This window comes from Pinus tabuliformis, chromosome 3_1 (genome assembly GCF_031772625.1).
Source record: "Pinus tabuliformis cultivar Carrire ecotype Pingquan chromosome 3_1, CPIR1, whole genome shotgun sequence".
Classification (NCBI taxonomy): Eukaryota; Viridiplantae; Streptophyta; class Pinopsida; order Pinales; family Pinaceae; genus Pinus; species Pinus tabuliformis.
The window spans coordinates 589,987,143-589,992,877 of NC_142301.1; positions in this window are offsets into that span (position 1 = coordinate 589,987,143).

A 5,735-nucleotide genomic window follows, 5' to 3' on the forward strand; every position below is an offset into this window, starting at 1 on the left:
CACTCATTGACACTCGTTGACACACCCTCATATTCATTCACTTCCATTAATTTTGACCTAGTTCTCCCTTATGTTTCCCTAGTACTCCCTAGCACTCGATATGAATTAGCACTCTCTGGCATACCTTAGCCTCTTTGACATGCCCTGCCACTTTGGAACATGTGTATCACTCCCTAACACACATTGGCACGTGTTGGCACTTGGAAAGTCTTAGCATGTCTAGCATTTGTTGAGATTCCTTGGTATGCTTTGGCATGGTTTAATATTAAAATTTATTTGAGATCAACTATTGGCAAGTAGATGAGAAGTAACAGAGGAATATTTGGCACTTAAAATGCAGTAACACTTGGAACATGGCACCTATCGGAACCTAGTGTTGGTGTGCCTAGCATGACCCTCTTGGAAAAGGTAAATTGATGACTTATTAACCCTATTATGTGTTCATTTCCTTGTATTTTAAATTATTTCTCCTTTTTGTTGCCTTGATAGTCCCTGGTGCATATTGTGACACCCTTACACATCTTGGCATGCCTTAGCACTTGGCACATCTTAGCATATTTGACATGTCTTCGTACTATCAAGAACATGTTATGATTCCCTAGAATACCTTGGCACTCACACCCTCCCAACTAGCCTTACATTTTCTCATGACTTGGGAACCCAATAACTTGGCCAATTGAAACTATTACAGGTAGATTGTGCCTTGTTCACCTAAGAACTGCCTATAACTCATCTTAGGCCACTCATGTCAAAACTCAAATTGTCCCACTTAAGAACTTACCAAGGCAAGGATCACATCTAGCCACGACCATAAAATAACTAAGCAACATAGATTACACACACAATATTTCACGTGTATGTCCAGTTCATATAAACAATAAAGCATTAACTAAGAGTTTGCAAGAAACACAATATGCACAAGGCACATGTGATATAAGCCAGCACAAGCCGAGTGCCCCAAAACTTATACATAACAATGTACAATATGCAATTGTCTAAAATAGTTTTACACATGAGCATTTGGAAAAAATGTGCCACATGTCATATAAAAATAATAGCTAAAGGAAAAATAGTGTTGTGCCTAGCAAAAAGTCTCCCTTGATCTAAAACTATTTTGTCGATCCCCTTATCACAACCGTAGGATTTCCTCTCGTAAATCCTATTATGAACTTCTCCTAACACACTTCATCCTTGGCACACTTGAATTCATTAACACTCCCTGGCACACACTCTTATTTCTTCATTTCCATATATTTTGATCTAGTTCTCCCTTGTGATTCCTCAACACTCCTTAACACTCCTCAACATGCATTAATATTGTTCAACATGTGTTAGCGTTCCTTTTCATTCCTTGTCATTCCCTGGCCCTCCCTATCTATCATGCCCTCACAATTACCCTTACTTAATTTGCAACTTGGGAACCCAACCAAGTCCTCGCTTGACTACAAGAGCTTGAACAAGTTACAATTACTACAACTAGACTATGTTGTTGAATTGTGTAGCTTGGGAGGTACTCCACAAGCCTAGTGAGATGGGTTTGTGTGAGTTTGGTCACAAAAGTCTTTGTGGGAAAAGAAACCAAGTGAAGGGGTTTTGGACCCAAGATGGGGTTTAAAATCTAAAAGAAAATTAAAAAGGAAAATTAATATTTCCTAAGGTCTAAGTGGATAAAACTCGTAAGTTCTAGAGGGTTCCTAAGAGGCCTAGCTAGGAAAATCTATTTAAGGAGGAATTAGTATGAAGGAAATAACATCAAGTGAGAAGGAGCTCATTTGATCAAGGAGGCCAGGAGAGATGTAGTCCTAAAGTAGGTCGAGTTAGAGGGATGAGTAAGGGTTGCTAAAGGGAGGCCATGATCATCCACCAAGAGAAATATCATCATGTGAGGGTTCACAAGAATGTCACATACCTTAATGGGTTCGAGCTAGGAAGTAGGATGAAATATTGTTGGTTCTTTTCTGCTAGATCGATCTCAAGAGAGGCAGCTCACGAGAATTTGGGCATGTGATTTTAGTGTTGTTTTTATATGAAGGTTGCATCAAATTATGAAATAACAGAGAGGGTTGACACTCTGTCTTGTGGTTGTTAGTAGGTTGCAAGGTCTGTGATAAAGAACAACACAAATGGAGGAGGGCCTGCACTGAAATTTAGGGCCAGAATAGAAGTAGTTTCAAGTGTAATATTGAATGAGGTAACCATAGTTTGAGGTTCATACAGATCTGAAGTTCAGGTCAAGATTCAGTAAAAGAAATGCCCAAAATATATGGATCCATATGAGCTATGTCAAGTCTCTTATGGAGGCAAGAGTTGTTTTTTCTGCTATGGGTGGATAGGCTTTGTTCTAAAGAAATTATAATATAAGTACAATGCCCTAGTTAGGGTGGTTTCCTAGCATGTTCAGTCCATAAGGTTGCCCTTAAGACTATGACAAATCTGTGTAGAAGAAGAGGGGTCATGACCCTTAGAGCAAGTTTTATCTCTGCAATATAGACCACAAATCTGGAAGATGGTTTGCAGAAATATGTGTGGAGATAATAGATCCAAAGGAGGGTGGAACCTAAGTAGAAGATTAAACAGAAGAAATGTGCCATATGAGGAATGGATTGACATGAAGAGGAGTTTATTTTGGTGGATTATCCATAGAGTTTTGGACAAAGATATGAAGGAACCTATAAACAATTAGTTAATGGACTGTTAGTGGATGATTTGTGACCCTAGTTTAGTCATCTACAGATTGTTAGAAGGATGATAAGAGGAGTAGTTCAGATTTTTTCATAGATTGGACAAAAAATAAATTGGTACACAAGAATAGTGATTTTGAGAGGACTCAAATCACTATTAGGTGGTAGATTTGAAGAGCCCTAGATGAGGGCAGTGTTGTGGGACCTAGATTGGTAAATAATTGACTGTGGTTGGGAAAATTGATGGTAGTTCTAGTACAGTTGGAGGGTTGTTAGGTGATTGTCAAAGAAGATCCCTAAGTCTTGTACTTGTGAAGGACAACAACACTGGTAGAAGGGCATGTGTATTGGGCCTAAGGATGTGCGGACTTTGAAGAACTAAAGTAGCAGTCAAGTGGGCTATCCAACTAGCCCTAATTCATTGTATTGTATAGGATTGAGTTAGTGAGAAGAAGGTTGACCTCCATAGCCCTAAGCTTGTCATCTTGGAGCAAAAATATGGAAAAAATGGGTAAACCAAAGAGTTGTTCACAATGGAGTTGTGAACAAATGATCGAAGACCCTAAGTGTTGCAGAGCTTGAAGAAAAAAGGAGGTATCTAGAGGGAAATTTTTGTTGAGTCGAGTTCAGTAACATAAAGGAGTTGAGTTCATTGATTAAGGCAGATTGAGGAGTTGCAAAATGGGAGGCAAGAGGACCTGCTAGATGTGTTCAGGACACGTGGAATGAAATGGTTGTGTGTGGCCACCATCAACGAGTAGGTCAAGTGTTGTCTTGTTCAATTTAGATTGGTTGTTAAAGGACTAACAACAAGCCTTAGTTGTATTCCTTGTATCAGTGTGATTGTAAATGGACATGATCCCTAGTACATGAGCTCTATCCTGTTCTATTATAGTTTGTAATATAATGAAGAAGAGTTTGAAAAAGTTAAAAATTTTCATGTGCATTAGTTTATTCCTTGATGTGTGTAGATTTCGTTTTGTAAAGTAGATGTGTTATGGCACTTGAGTGTGTTTGCATCAAATATTCTAAGACCAAACCCAGATTCTCATGTGTTGTGGAAATTCAACATATGCCTTGTTCACCTAAGAACTACCTGTAACTCATCTTAGGCTACTCATGTTCAATCTCAACTCATCCCACTTAACAAGTTACGAAGACAAGGCTCATAACATCCAACTGTTGCCATAAAACAACTAAGTAACACATTTTACATCTTGACATGCCATAGCAACTGACATATCTTAGAATGCCTTAGCACTATGTGGCATGTGTTAGCATCCCCTACATTCCTTGGCATGCTTTAACACTCCCTAACATACCCTAGAACTTCCTAACATGCCTTGGTAGTTTAGCATACCTTGGCACTACCTAGCATATAAACTTGTCACTCCCTCCTTAACACACCTAGAACTCGTTGACACTCCCTGTCACACACTCTTAATCATTCATTTCCATGAATTTTGATCTAGTGCTTCCTTGTGTTTCCCTGACACTCCCTAGTATGCGTTGGCATACCCTAGGACCTGGCACATCTTGGCATGTCACCCTAGCACTATAGCATTCCCTGGCACTACCTAGCATACCTTGTAACTCTCTCCTTATCACACTTAGAGCTTGTTAACACTCTTAGTCACAAACTCTTATTCAATATTCATTTCCATGCATTTTAACCTGGTTCTCCCTTGTGTTTCCCTACTACTCCTTAACACTCCTTGGCACATGTTGGTACACCCTAGCACCTAGGACATATTGGAATGTTGCCCTGGCTTCTAGCATGCCTTAACATTTCCTAATATACCTTGTCTCACACTCCTAAACACACCTGGAACTTACTGACACTTCCAATCACAAACTCCTATTTGTTCATTTCCATGCATTTTGACGTAGTTCTCCCTTTTGTTTCCCTGACACTCCCAGATAACACTTCCTTGCACATGTTGGCACATCTCATCGCACTCTAACATTCCTTTTCACTACCAAGCATGCCTTGACACTCCTCCTTAGCACCCTTGGAACTCACTGACACTCCCTTTCACACACTCTTATTCATTCATTTCCATGCATTATGACCTAGCGCTCCATTGTGCTTCCCTAACACTCCTTAACACTCCTTGGCACACATTGGCACACCCTCGCACTTGGCACATCTCGACATGCTTTCCTAGCACTCTATCATGCCTTGGCACTACCTAACATACCTTGTCCACCCCTCCTAAGCACACCCAAAACTTTTTAACACTCCCTATCACACACTTTTATTCATTCATTTCCATGCAATTGAAACTAGTCCTCCCTTGTGTTTCCCTGGCACTCCCTAGCATGTGTTGGCGCCACACCCTAGCACCTAGCACATATTGGAATGCCTTAGCACTTGGCATGTATTGGAATTCCTAACATGCCTTGGAACTTTTTAGCATGTGTTATCACTTCCTGGCATTCCTTGCACACTTTGGCACTCCCTAGTTTCCATGCCCTCATAGATAGCCTTACTTTTTTTACGACTTGGGAACCCAACCAAGTCATTGAAAAAATAGTGTTGTCCCTAGACAAAAGTATCCCTTTGTCTAAAACTCTTTTTCCATCCCCTTATCACAATTGTAGGGTTACCTATTGCAAGTCCTAGGATTATGTAGTGTGCAAATCTTAGTTGTGTGGGTTTGGGGCTCAAGGCCTAGTTGCTCCATTTAACTGAAGTAAAATGAGAGGAAATGAGGCACTAGGTCCTTCCACGCGTTGGCACATCTTGGTCGCATGCCACCCTAGCACTCTAACATTCCTTAGCACTGCCAAGCATGCCTTGTAACTCCTCATTAACACACTTGGAACTCGTTGACACTCCCTATCACACACTCTTATTCATTCATTTCCATGCATTATGACCTACTTCTCCCTTGTGTGTCCCTAGCACTCCTTAACACTCCTTGGAACACATTGGCACACCCTGGCACTCTGCACATCTCCGGATGCTTTCCTAACACTCTATTATGCTTTGACACTACCTAACATACCTTGTCAATCCCTCCTTAGCACACCTAGAACTTGCTAACACTC